The sequence below is a fragment of the Lissotriton helveticus genome, chromosome 1_2, assembly GCF_964261635.1.
Source record: "Lissotriton helveticus chromosome 1_2, aLisHel1.1, whole genome shotgun sequence".
Taxonomy (NCBI): Eukaryota; Metazoa; Chordata; class Amphibia; order Caudata; family Salamandridae; genus Lissotriton; species Lissotriton helveticus.
The window spans coordinates 416337483-416352310 of NC_136058.1; the positions used below are offsets into that span (position 1 = coordinate 416337483).

At 48.5% G+C, this 14828-nt stretch overlaps 1 protein-coding gene across 2 annotated transcripts in view; it reads right to left on the reverse strand.

The window, feature by feature from the left end:
• The window catches only part of LOC144807017 (uncharacterized), a 502862-nt gene extending 495653 nt beyond the window's left edge, over window positions 1-7209 (reverse strand). Inside the window, exon 1 of one of the 2 annotated variants that reach the window (XM_078673060.1) lies at window positions 7155-7209. The gene's annotated coding sequence lies outside the window, so the exon portion shown is untranslated. The remainder of the gene's footprint in view (window positions 1-7154) is intronic. The other variant, XM_078673061.1, reaches the window with a different exon arrangement.
• Window positions 7210-14828: the final 7619 nt, after the last annotated feature.

Sequence of the window (14828 nt, forward strand, 5' to 3'; positions counted from 1 at the left end):
GGTCAATCAACGACAAATAAGGGCTCTGTTGGATTCAGGATGCAGGCAGTCCGTGATCCAAAAGAAACTAGTGCTACCCCAACAGCTCACTGCAAAAGGACATTCCTATGCCCTGGTCCTAGTGGACTACACAACTAGGTTTCCGGAGGCCTTTCCCTTAAGAATCCCCAATGCTAAGAACATAGCCGAGAAATTGATAGAATTATTCTCGAGGGTGGGATTTCCAAAGGAAATCTCAACAGACCAGGGGACCCCGTTCGTCTCCAGACTGATGAAGGAAGTCTGTAAATTGCTAGATTTGTCTCACATAAAAACCTCAGCCTACCACCCCCAAACAGATGGGTTGGTAGAAAGGTACAACAGGACGTTGAAAACAACCCTAAGAAAAATGCTCTCCATTGAACACAAAGACTGGAACCAAGTCCTATTGTTAGCACTATATGTACTGAGGGCCCAGGTACAAAGTAGTTTAGGTTGCTCAGCCTTTGAACTGCTGTACGGCTGAGAACCTCGGTCCCTCTTGGAAATAACGAAGGACACTTGGGAACAAAAGAAACACCACGAACAGGAAACCCTACTAGAGTATACTCAACAGCTGTAGTCCTAGCTCAGTAAACTGAGAGATTTGGCATACTCTTCCTTAGAAAATAGCCAGAACAGGCAAAAGAAATATTATGACAAAGGCGAGAAATGGAGAACCCTAGAAAAGGGAGACTGGGTTTTAGTGTTGTTACCCTCCTCCACTAATAAATTCAGGAGTGAATGGCAGGGTCCCTATCCCATAGTAGACACCATAGGGAGAACCACTTACAGGGTCCAGATCTCCCCTTCGAGGAGGCAGACCTTTCACATCAATCTATTAAAAAAATGGATCGGTCCGATACCCAAGGTAGCTCGATTCGGAATCCCTACTGGGTCAGAGCAAAGCACCTTAGAACAACGGCCTGTTAATGAAGAACTTACATACCCCCAGAAAACTGAGCTCCAAAACACCTTACATCCCTTCTCTTCAATGTTTTCGGACCTGCCAGGATGAACACTTTTGATAGAGCACAAAATAGAAACAGAACCAGGGAAATGTGTTAAACAAAAACCCTACACGGTGCCGGCAGCATGACGACAGGATATAAAAAGGGAGGTACAGGACATGCTCAAGTTGGGGGTTATCCGTCTATCTAGAGGTAACTTGTCGTCCCCTATTGTAATGATTCCTAAACCGGACGGGACGACCCGGTTCTGTATGGACATTAGAGCTTTAAATAACATCTCCTCCTTTGATGCCTATCCCATTCCCCGGGTGGATGATTTAATAGAAAGGATAGGTGAAGCCAAGTTTATTACCATGCTAGACTTCACTAAGGGGTACTGGCAGGTACCCCTTAGGGAAGAAAATAAACGAAAGACTGCCTTTGCAACAGAGGAGGGCCTATATGAGTTCAACGTCTAGCCCGTTGGGCTGCATGGGGCGCCTGCGACCTTCCAGAGGTTGATGAATACCATCCTACACCCCTTTTCCTCCTTCTGTTCCGTCTATCTTGATGACATTGTAATTTTCAGCAATACCTGGTCAGACCACTTAACACACTTAACAGCTATTCTGGAAGCCCTACACAAGGCAGGGGTTACACATTAACTCAAAAAAATCTAGAGCGGCATACTCCAAGGTTAAATACCTGGGGTATATGTTGGGGGAAGGTGTTATTGCCCCTCAAGAAAAAAAAGTAAAAGCCATCATGAATACTCCCTTCCCCAAAACAAAGAGAGAGATACAAGCCTTTCTAGGCCTTATAGGCTATTACAGGAGATTTATAGACAACTTTGCGGTGACAGCAGCTACGCTCACAGATCTTTTAAGAAAGGATATTAAACCCTCTTCCATTCTAAATACTTCAGAGGAGGCTAAACAAGCCTTTAAGACCCTTACAGTGGCCATCACTACAAGCCCAATTTTGATAACTTCCAACTTCAGTAAACCTTTCTCTTTAGCCACGGATGCTTTGGACATGGGCTTAGGAGCTGTATTGTCCCAAATAGGAGAGGACGGATTAGAACATCCGATCCTCTACATTAGCCGGAAACTACATCCTAGGGAGTGCAAATATCCCACGATCGAAAGAGAATGCCTGGCGATAAGGTGGGCGGTGGAGAAATTAAAGTACTACCTAGAAGGCAAGCCTTTTGTACTTTATACAGATCACGCCCCGCTACAATGGATGAATAGGACCAAAGCCTATAACCCTGGAGTACTCAGGTGGTTCCTTTTTCTACAACCTTTTTCTTTTTCAATACAACATCGAAAGGGCACTGAGAATGGAAACGCTGATTTCCTATCCAGACAATTCATTCTTCCCAATCGGCAGAAACCAGGGGGGGAGGAATGTAACACTGGGCAGGGGACGGGAGGAACAGAACCGGATAATGTTGAGTGGTGGCGTAGTGAACTGACGTCCTCCCCCTCTCTGCCTCATTATCAGCATGACTGGAACAGGGGAGAAGCCTGTTCCTGGGAACTAGCCGACGAATTGGATCACGGCCCTTTAACTGGAAGACACACGAGTACGCAGCTCCGCCCCCTGATGACGGCGCGGGATTCCTAGTGGGTAAAAACGCGGAAGAAGATGTCCTGGCGTGTGACGTCACCGACCGAGGATCGAGAGTGGGAGAGCGGCCCGGTGGAGCAGAGAACGGAGCTTTTGGAGGCAAACCCGAGGACGACAGGAGTAAGCCAGGAGGCCACTGGATCCGTGAATCGCTGTGGCACACTCCCGAGGGAGGAGTGTGGCTACAACAGGTACGGCAGCGTTTGGCGGGCTGGGTAGGAAGACGGGGTTCTTCTAAACCGTAGCCACGTGTGTGCCACAACATATGCCCAACCTTTCTTTGTCCTCACCTTGTATATATACCCCTCCTCACCAGTAATCACGCCTCTGCACCTTCGCACGTTTAATAAAGTGTTTAGCACCTTAGCACGGGTGTCTCCTGCACTTGCCCGGTTCCCTGTGGGACAGTCCAGATAGAGTACATATCCTGACGATCTGTACCTGTTTCTTTTCCCTGGCGGAGTCCAACTAGGAGTTAGGAAGAATGGAAAATCCCCTGAAGTCTGCTTCTTAACCATCTGAAAACAAGACCATAACCAGGCGCCATCACGGACCCCTGAGCTTTTCAGAGAGACACCTAGACAACGTGACATAAAAAGACGTTTTCCAAAATAAAACCTTAACTACCCTGAACTGGTCTTAGGTCTCTTCTTGATCCCACGCCACAACTGGTGTCAGAAGTGGGATATCCCCCTTCCATCCCGCAACAGAAGATGGACCAAATCATACAACACCTTATAAAGGGACAGGAAAAGTTAGAATGGGTGGTAGAAAGACAAATGACGTCGGCTCAAGCAGACAGGGAAGTTTTCAAAAACACCATTACGGCCCAAATCGAAGGCTTAAATAAGGCGGTCCAACAACCCAGTGCTTTACCAAGTGGGGAACGAAGAGCCACCCGACGCATCCCTCCGGAGTATCATTACAAAAATACAATGCAGGGGAGAATCCAGATGCCTTTCTGACTAACTTTGAAAGAGCAGCCCGGGCCTGTGGTTGGGCAGATGAATAATGGCCATTCTTTCTGGTCCCATTGTTAACCGGGGAAGCTAAGGCTGCATACCAGGTGGCCAATGCCACAGGGAATACGCCATATCAAGAGATCAAAGAAATAATCCTGGACCACTTAGGATTAGATTCAGAGGCCTATCGTGTACGGTTCAGGAAAGAAAAAGGAATTCCTGGTGAAAACCCCAAGACTCTATATCTCCGGTTAAAAGTGGCAGCCGATTAGTGGCTGAAACCCGAGAGCAGGTCCAAAGAAGAGATAATGACTAGTATATACTTGGAACAGTTTCTGAAAGCGTTACCATACGGAAGCCAACGTTGGCTTAAGCAACATTCTGGCCTTACTGCCCAACAAGCCGTAGAGATGGCCACCAATTGTTCCCGAGCGCAGCCTAGGTCTCTCGCTTGGGACCAAGAAAAAACTACAAAGATGTCCGCAGTACCAAAACCCGAGAGGAAGTTCAAAGTCAGCCCAGAGCAGCCAAAAGTGAAACCCATAAGAAAGGAACCAGTTTTCAAAGGCCCCCAGTGCTTCGAGTGCGGCGAATGGGGCCATATCGCTAGACTGTGTCCCAGAAGAAAGGCCCCTGAAGAACCAATGGAGGTGGGGTACATACCTAAGGCCGTGATGTACACCGCTGAGATGGGACCATCTATTTAAGGGTAACGGTCAATCAACGACAAATAAGGGCGCTGTTGGATTCAGGATGCAGGCAGTCGTGATCCAAAAGAAACTAGTGCTACCCCAACAGCTCACTGCAAAAGGACATTCCTATGCCCTGGTCCTAGTGGACTACACAACTAGGTTTCCGGAGGCCTTTCCCTTAAGAATCCCCAATGCTAAGAACATAGCCGAGAAATTGATAGAATTATTCTCGAGGGTGGGATTTCCAAAGGAAATCTCAACAGACCAGGGGACCCCATTCGTCTCCAGACTGATGAAGGAAGTCTGTAAATTGCTAGATTTGTCTCACATAAAAACCTCAGCCTACCACCCCTAAACAGATGGGTTGGTAGAAAGGTACAACAGGACGTTGAAAACAACCCTAAAAAAATGCTCTCCATTGAACACAAAGACTGGGACCAAGTCCTATTGTTAGCACTATATGTACTGAGGGCCCAGGTACAAAGTAGTTTAGGTTGCTCAGCCTTTGAACTGCTGTACGGCTGACAACCTCGGTCCCTCTTGGAAATAACGAAGGACACTTGGGAACAAAAGAAACACCATGAACAGAAAACCCTACTAGAGTATACTCAACAGCTGTAGTCCTAGCTCAGCAAACTGAGAGATTTGGCATACTCTTCCTTAGAAAATAGCCAGAACAGGCAAAAGAAATATTATGACAAAGGCAAGAAAATGAGAACCCTAGAAAAGGGAGACTGGGTTTTAGTGTTGTTACCCTCCTCCACTAATACATTCAGGAGTGAATGGCAGGGTCCCTATCCCATAGTAGACACTATAGGGAGAACCACTTACAGGGTCCAGATCTCCCCTTCGAGGAGGCAGACCTTTCACATCAGTCTATTAAAAAAATGGATCGGTCCGATACCCAAGGTAGCTTGATTCGGATTCCCTACTGGGTCAGAGCAAAGCACCTTAGGACAACTGCCTGTTAATGAAGAACTTACATACGCCCAGAAAACTGAGCTCCAAAACACCTTACATCCCTTCTCTTCATTGTTTTCGGACCTGCCAGGATGAACACTTTTGATAGAGCACAAAATAGAAACAGAACCAGGGAAATATGTTAAACAAAAACCCTACAGGGTGCCGGCAGCATGACGACAGGATATAAAAAGGGAAGTACAGGACATGCTCAAGTTGGGGGTTATCCGTCCATCTAGAAGTAACTGGTCGTCCCCTATTGTAATGATTCCTAAACCGAACGGGATGACCCGGTTCTGTATGGACATTAGAGCTTTAAATAACATCTCTTCCTTTGATGCCTATCCCATTCCCCGGGTGGATGATTTAATAGAAAGGATAGGCGAAGCCAAGTTTATTACCATGCTAGACTTCACTAAGGGGTACTGGCAGGTACCCCTTAGGGAAGAAAATAAACGAAAGACTGCCTTAGCAACAGAGGAGGGCCTATATGAGTTCAACGTCTTGACCATTGGGCTGCATGGGGCGCCTGCGACCTTCCAGAGGTTGATGAATACCATCCTACACCCCTTTTCCTCCTTCTGTTCCGTCTATCTTGACGACATTGTAATTTTCAGCAATACCTGGTCAGACCACTTAACACACTTAACAGCATTTATGGAAGCCCTACACAAGGCAGGGGTTACACATTAACTCACAAAAATCTAGAGCGGCATACTCCAAGGTTAAATACCTGGGGAATATGTTGGGGGAAGGTGTTATAGCCCCTCAAGAACAAAAAGTAAAAGCCATCATGAATACTCCCTTCCCCAAAACAAAGAGAGAGATACGAGCCTTTCTAGGCCTTATAGGCTATTACAGGAGATTTATAGACAACTTTGCGGTGACAGCAGCTCCGCTCACAGATCTTTTAAGAAAGGATATTAAACCCTCTTCCATTCTAAATACTTCTGAGGAGGCTAAACAAGCCTTTAAGACCCTTACAGTGGCCATCACTACAAGCCCAATTTTGATACCTTCCAACTTCAGTAAACCTTTCTCTTTAGCCACGGATGCTTCGGACATGGGCATAGGAGCTGTATTGTCCCAAATAGGAGAGGACGGATTAGAACATCCGATCCTCTACATTAGCCGGAAACTACATCCTAGGGAGTGCAAATATCCCACGACCGAAAGAGAATGCCTGGCGATAAGGTGGGCGGTGGAGAAGATGTCCTGGCGTGTGACGTCACCGACCGAGGATCGAGAGTGGGAGAGCGGCCCGGAGGAGCAGAGAACGGAGCTTTTGGAGGCGAACCCGAGGATGACAGGAGTAAGCCAGGGGGCCACCGTATCCGTGGAAGACGGGGTTCTTGTAAACCGTAGCCGCGTGTGTGCCACAATATATGCCCAACCTTTCTTTGTCCTCACCGTGTAAATATACCCCTTCTCACCAGTAATCACGCCTCTGCACCCTCGCACGTTTAATAAAGTGTTTAGCACCTTAGCACGGGTGTCCCCTGCACTTGCCCGGTTCCTTTGTGGGAGAGTCCAGATAGAGTACATATCCTGATGACCTGTACCTTTTTCTTTTCCCTGGCGGAGTCCAACGAGGAGTTAGGAAGAACGGAAAATACCCTGAAGTCTGCTTCTTAACCATCTGGAAACAAGACCATAACCAGACGCCATCACGCACCCCAGAGCTTTTCAGAGAGACACCTTGACAACCTGTCATAAAAAGACGTTTTCCAAAATAAAACCTTACCTACCCTGAACTGGTCTTAGGTCTCTTCTTGACCCCACGCCACAGTCACACACTACAACATCTTTCCCTTTAAACCGAAGATAACAGCCTACAATAAAAAACTAACCAAAAAGCAACAAAACTAGAAAATGCATTTCCAAAAACTGCAAAAGAGAAACTGTTAATACAAATGAACAATATTAAACTTTGTTGGTACCTTAGTAATGTGCTTACTTCTGGGCTTCACTCCATCTGCAGCAATAACGCTCTGAAAGGAGAAATTACTGCTGTGAGTCTCAGAGTATTCAGTATTACTGGTCTCAGTCACGAAGACTGTGGTGTCGGAAGATAATTTTCTCTTATTTGGCTTCATAGATCCACCAGTCACGCCATCGCTATTAGCAGACAGGCCACTGTCAGCAGCATCATAACTTCAAGCAGACCAGCAAAGCAGATCTCACCACTCACATTGGGTGAACAGACTCGCCTCTGCTACATACATCCACTTTGTTCTCAAATTTGCTTGGGGCTGCCAAAATGCAAAGAGCTGCAATATATTCGCCACACTTTCCTGACTACCTTGTTTTAAAAAGTTGTGACATTCAAGCGTGATTCTTGGTTCATCACCAAGCTGAATTTTTTTAGAGGTTCTATTGCCACACAATACTATTCCCATATTCCAGTTTGTCCACAGGGTGCTTCAAGCCTGGTAGGTTGTCTCCTGCCTGTTTTGCAGATAATTTCAGATAGTTTCTGTGAGAAACTGAATTATTATTTACGGTAGATGAGGAACAATCACAACCGTTGTCAGAATGAACTTTCAAAGCCATTCAATTAACCTAGGATCAACCCCCTGGTACCTAAGCACGGAACAGGCAGGCTTAACTTAAGGTAATATGTCAAATATTTATGCAGAAACCAAAAAAGTAAAAGTCAAAATGCAAAACAATAAAAAACCCAAACCAAAATAGAAAAAAAAAAGTAAAATGTATTGAACAAAATAACACTAAAATGACCAATCCAATAAGGGGAATGAGATATGAACTGTAACGCTGTAAGAATCACAAGGTGCCAATGGATGAGGGGCCCGGGCATGGATTAGTCTCTCTGGAGCTGACTGCCAAGTCTGAGTGAACTTGTTCTCCCAGTTCAGCAGGAAGTCACTATACCGGAGAAAGGGCGTTAAGTGGAATGAAAAACCTTGTGATGGCTCCCAGAGGGACGTGGTCGATGTAATGAAGGGCATGGCTTAAAAACCCAAACTGAAAATACATGCTCGGCATAGTGTGTCGCCCCACTGGTATTTCGCTGCTTCGCCATTCCATCCATATACAACAAGTAACATTACATCTACTACAAGCCAGGACTATTGGCGTTGTCAATGGTTGTTAGTTGCATAAGATAAATATGCAACAGCGATGGCTTCAAAGCTTGAGGGGGGCTGCTAAGGGTGAGAGGGGGCTGCGAGAGGTGAGAGAACTGTAGCTGGTGTGAGAGCGGCGCTGCGAGGGTGTAATGGGTGCTGCGAGGGTGTAATGGGTGCTGCGAGGGTGTGATGGGCGCTGCGGGTGTGATGGGTGCTGCGAGGATGTGAGAGGCGCTGTGGGGTGGTGAGAGGACGCTGTGAGGGGTGCTGCTGGGGATGAGAGTGGCGCTACTGAGGGTGAGAGGGGCTCTGCTAGAAGTGAGAAAGAACTCCAGGTGGTGTGAAAGCTGCACTGCTTGAGCGAGAGAGGGCCTGGTGGGGGTAACAGATGTGCTGAAGAGGGAGCGAAAGGGCACTGTAGTAGACAAGCAGTAATTCGGGGGTTAGAAGGGTAACACAGGGTTCGGGGACGGCGGCTGCAGAGGGCAAGGGATGCCCTGCAAGGGGGGAGAGGGGACATTGCTGGTGGGAGAAGGACACTGACGTGTACCTGGGAGCTGTGCACGAGAGGGGATCGCTGCAGACTTCATCGAGGGCATTGAAGAGGGTGAGGCTGGGGGCACTACCACAGTGAGGAGTGCCACGGCAGTGGATAACAACAACAAAAGGATGGAGCGGATAGTGTGATAAGTGTGTAAACAGGCGCTCCTCTGGTGTGAGATTGGATGCCCCACGCAGGGAGGCCGGGCAGCGCGTCACTGGTTGAAGGTGTTACTCGGGGAGTGATCAGAGGTGCGCATCTGGTAGTGAGCCGTCACAGTGAGATCTTGAAAGGAGTGAGTTTGTATGGGAGGGGAAGTCCCTGTCTACCGGGACTGTGTGTGCACGCGTGTGGTTGAGGTGTGAATAGGGCGCACACTGCAAGAAGTCACTGTGGGGAGAGTGGATGTGTGCACGGGTGATAGTGAGTGTATGGAATCACCGTGTGAAGGTTGCTTCCGTGCAGGAGGTGAGGAAGCAAGGAGAGGGTGAACCAGTGTGTGTAATGACTGTCTGCTGGAGGGCTGTGTGCAGCGATGAAGGGCTGCTCGTTGAAGGTGTGTGCAGCGTGATTGTGAGGGGACTGTGAGTGCAGGTAGTGTCTGAGAACAACTGTCTGCCAGCAGTGCGTGATACGTCACCGATGCCCTGAAAACGCGCTGGCGATATATATATCGCTGTGACACCCCTCATGGAAAGTGCGTGCAAGGCGCGTGTCTTCAGAGAAATGTGTGCACCGGGAACCATTGTGCAGACATTATATCAGAGGGAGTGTGTCAGTGAGATTGTGCATAGAGAGGCTTCTTGCAGAAAGTCACTACAACAGAGTGTGTGCAGGGGGAGTGCGTGTATGGGGGTCACAAGTTAGGAAGTCACCACAGCCGATTAGGAAGTCACTGCAACAAAAGTGTGTGCAAAGGGGATCACCAGCTAGGTAGCCACTAGCCACTGCAGGGAGAGTGCGTGCAGGGTGAGTGCGTGCATGGTGAATACCAGCTAGGAAGTCACCGCAAGGAAAGTGTGTGCAAGGTAAGTGCGTGCATGGGGGGTCACTGGCTAGGAAGTTATTGCAACAAAAGTGTGTGCAGGGTGAAGGTATGCATGGGGGTCACCAGCTAGGAAGTCGCTTTAAGGAAAGTGTTTGCAGGGTGAGTGCATGCATGCGGGTCACCAGCTAGGAAGTCGCTTTAAAGAAAGTGTGTGCAGGATGAGTGCATGCATGGGGGTGTTACTGACTTGAAAGTTATGTGGCCTACACTGTCATCCACTCGAAAGGGTGCTCTGTTCTGTATTATTATATGTGTGGTATACGAGGCTCCTTGTCCACCACCACCACCATGTCCACCACCACCACATCCACCACCACTACATCCACCACCACAATGTCCACCACATCCACCAATACCACCATGTCCACCACCACCATGTCCATCACCACCACCACGGCCACCACCACATCTACGTCCACCACCACGTCCACCCCCACATCCACCACCGCATCCACCACCACCGCGTTCAACACCACTGCGTCCATCACCAGCACGTCCACCACCACCACATCCACCACCAACTCCACCCCAACCACCACGTCCACAACCACCACCATGTCCATCACCACCACATCCATCACCACCACGTCCACATCGTCCACCCCCACCATGTCCACCACCACCACGTCCACCACCACCACCTCCACCATGTCCACCACCACCACACCCACCACCACGTCCACCACGTCCACCACCACCATGTCCACCACCATCACCACGTCCACCACTAACACGTCCACCACCACCATGTCCACCACCACCACCATGTCCACCACCATCATCATGTCCACCACCACCACGTCCACCACGTCCACCACCATGTCCACCACCACCAAACCCACCACCCCGTTCACCACCACCATGTCCACCACCACCGCATCCACCACCACGTCCATCACCACCACCACATCCACCACCACCATTTCCACCACCACCACCTCGTGCACCACCACCACATCCACCACGTTCACCACCACCACACTCACCTCCACGTCAACCAGCACCACACCCACCACCACACGTCCACCACAACTACCACCACCACCACATCCACCACCACCACGTCCTTCATCACATCCACTACCACCACCTCCACTACCACCACCACGTCCACCACCACATCCACCACTACCACGTCCACCACTACCACGTCCACCACCATGTCCACCACCATCACGTCCACCACCACCACGTCCACCACCATCACCACGTCCACCACTAACACGTCCACCACCACCATATCCACCACCACCACCATGTCCACCACGTCCACCACCATCATCATGTCCACCACCACCACGTCCACCACGTCCACCACCATGTCCACCACCACCACATCCACCAACACCCCATCCACCACCCCGTTCACCACCACCATGTCCACCACCACCGCATCCACCACCACGTCCATCACCACCACCACATCCACCACCACCATTTCCACCACCACCACCTCGTGCACCACCACCACATCCACCACGTTCACCACCACCATGTCCACCACCACCACACCCACCTCCACCACCACATCAACCAGCACCACACCCACCACCACACGTCCACCACAACTACCACCACCACCACATCCACCACCACCACGTCCTTCATCACATCCACTACCACCACCTCCACTACCACCACCACGTCCACCACCACATCCACCACTACCACGTCCACCACTACCACGTCCACCACCATGTCCACCACCATCACGTCCACCACCACCACGTCCACCACCACCACCACGTCCATCACCACTACATCCACCACCACCGCATCTACCACCACCACGTCCACCACCACCATGTCCACCACCATGTCCACCACATCCACCACCACGTCCACCAAATCACTAACAACACCATGTCCACCACCACGTCCACCACTACATCCACCACCATCACGTCCACCACCATAACATCCACCACCACCACATCCACCACCATGTCCACAACAACCACATCCACCACCACCACATCCACCACCACCATGTCCACCACCACCATGTCCACCACCACCACCACCACGTTCACCACGAGGCCACCACCACGTCTACTACCACCACGTCCATCACCACCACATCCACCATGTCCACCACCACATCCACCATGTCCACCACCACGTCCACCACCACGTCCACCCCCACATCCACCACCACCATGCCACCACCACTATGCCCACCACCGCGTCCACCACCACCTCGTCAATCACCACCACGTCAACCACCACCATGTCCACCCCCACCCCCACCACCAGCATATCCACCACCACCAAGTCTACCACCACCACTATGTCCACCACCACATCCACCACCACCACCATCGCATCCACCACCACCATGTCCACCACCTTAAATTCATATGCAATGAATAACGTTAAAAGATTTTCCAGTGGCGCATCTGCAGAAAAGTCCTCTTCCTGTTGGAAACTAAGAGGAACTTAACCCATCACCCAAACAATACATTTACGAAAAAAATGGACTGAATGAGAGCCGTGGCGTGCGGCCTTGGTGCTACAGTAATATTACACGTGGAGGCCAAGAAACCAAGCGCGTAGAAGCCCTGAGAGCACGGCCGTCACGCCGCAGATGCGAGCACCGCGGCTGCCATCTGTGGGTTCTGCCCCGGTAGCTCGCGTGGTTTAATGTAACAGGCCATTGGCTTTGAATAGATCCCACAGGCTTCCCATGAGCGGGATACACTTACAGGGGCAGATTTAATCTTCCATGAAAAATCAGTGGGATGCCAGTGGAGCATGGGACAAAGAGGCGTGAGTGGTTTATAGCCGCTGCCAAAAGGACCACTGGACATAACTTCTTCAAACAGTATATGTCCATCTTCACCATTGACCCAGTAATGCACACCAGAACCGGAGTCGTCAAGGACAACTGTGGCAATCAAACTACACACACAGGTATCTAGGTAATCCATAGGATTGCTTCTGTTGTGGGGTGGGAAGGGGGAATTCCATAAATCTAATGCCATTTGAATATAATTAAATTGGGGACTTTACTGTAAGGAAAATAGTACTTCAAGGAAGTAAGCGGCCACTAAGGCATTTATTCCACACACATGTTTATTTGTTGACAGGAAAATACACTATGCAAAATGTTTCAGTAACTGACAGCTTTTGGTTAAACCTGGGCAGAATCATTCAAATTCAAACTTTGTTGACAACGAATTAGAAATGTATGGTTGTGTGTACAGCGCCCTAGGCCATAAGGGTCCACACAAAAGCTTCAAATTTAAGTTTTCTTATGTTACTAAAAAGACCATGAGACTGAAGATAACAAGCATTTGCAATGCAACAGGTAGCGCATTTACACGAGTTTAAGCTATTGGGATTGTAAATGACAAAGCATTTTATTTATGTTTTGAAACCCAAAACATAAATAAAAGGCATTGTCATTTACAATGCCAATAGCTCAAACTTGCGTAAATGTGAGACCAATTGCATTGCAAATGCTTATTCCAGTTTGTTGTGTGTCCAAACACCCATTTGGTAGCAAGTAGAAGGTTTACCCCAACTGCCTGGTATTTAGTAAACATCAAATGAATCGCTAGTGGGCTGCCAACTATCAGGGTCGCACTGAGATAGAGAATATTTACGGGCACCAAAATAAAAATGCTCACCATTAGTGAATAGCTGAAGAAGTGGCATCTATAAGCTAACTGTAATGCACAGCTATCATGCAAAAGGAAAATATTAATAGACTACTGCATAGAATATCTGTGCAATGCAGTAAAAAAAAGTACATAGATATGCAATTCAGATTCAGAGAGCACTATATTCATTCTATATCATGCATTACAATATTTTAGCTTTCTCCCACTGGAAACTTGCTCTGCCCAATGAAAGTCAATGTTAACATGTTCCCCCACGTTTTATTAAAACTCTCCCACATTGTTGTACCAAAATACATTTAAGACTTCTTTATTCATGTACATGAGGGTATACGCTGCTCATGTGCGTGCTTATATTACGTGAATCACGGTTCATTACCATTAAAGAGAGGCATACTAGATTTGCAATGTCCCTCTCTGTGACATTACTGCACACTGCCTATGCTAATTTGCAAACCCTGCCTCTCTAAAACCTATTTTTTGTTTTGTTTAGGGCTCGTGCCCCCTGTACTTTTCATTTTTGTACTTGCGGTTTGCTGTTTTCAGTATCTGTATGGACTTAAATATACAAAAATTATGTTATTACAATCCTTAAAATAGCAAATGTGTCACAAATTGTGACTTACGTGAGGACGGAGGGACAGGAGACTGATTAGTTAAGTGGTAATAATAATAATAATAATAATAATAATCCACATTTGTAAAGCGCACAATCACCCGTTAGGGTCTCTAGGCGCTGGGGGCCGTCGGGAAGGTTAAGCAAGCTATTGCCCAGAGTCACATGGTGCTGGACTAATCTGCCGCCGGTGCCAGGGATCGAACCATGATCCCCAGCTTCCGGAGTCAGTCGCCCTGGCCGCGGCGCCACACCTCTTCCACTTCCACTTCCAAGTGGTGAATAAATTCACCAGCCTCGTCACACTCACACTTCCTTGAAGACTTGACAAGCCTGTCTGCTCAACTGCGACCCCTTTTTGAAGAAAATGGAAATACACATGTAGCTGGGGTGGTCACCGGGAGGATCTAGATTAGTGATACTCAAAGTACGGCCCGGGGGGCGCATAAAGCCCTCCAGGTCTTTACATGTGGACCCCTGGGCAGCAGCAGCACTGGGCTGCTGTTTACTCGAGTCAGAACTAACATGAACAAGAAACGTACATATACAACAAACACTTATTTAAAGGTTAATTCCAGTTAGGAAAATGAAGTAACTAGGCCTTTAACTTTAGGAACACCTTCATTCTTAAAGGCAGCCACTAGATATACATGCTTTGTTTCCCTACCCCGACTTTACACCCTACTCGCATCAGTGC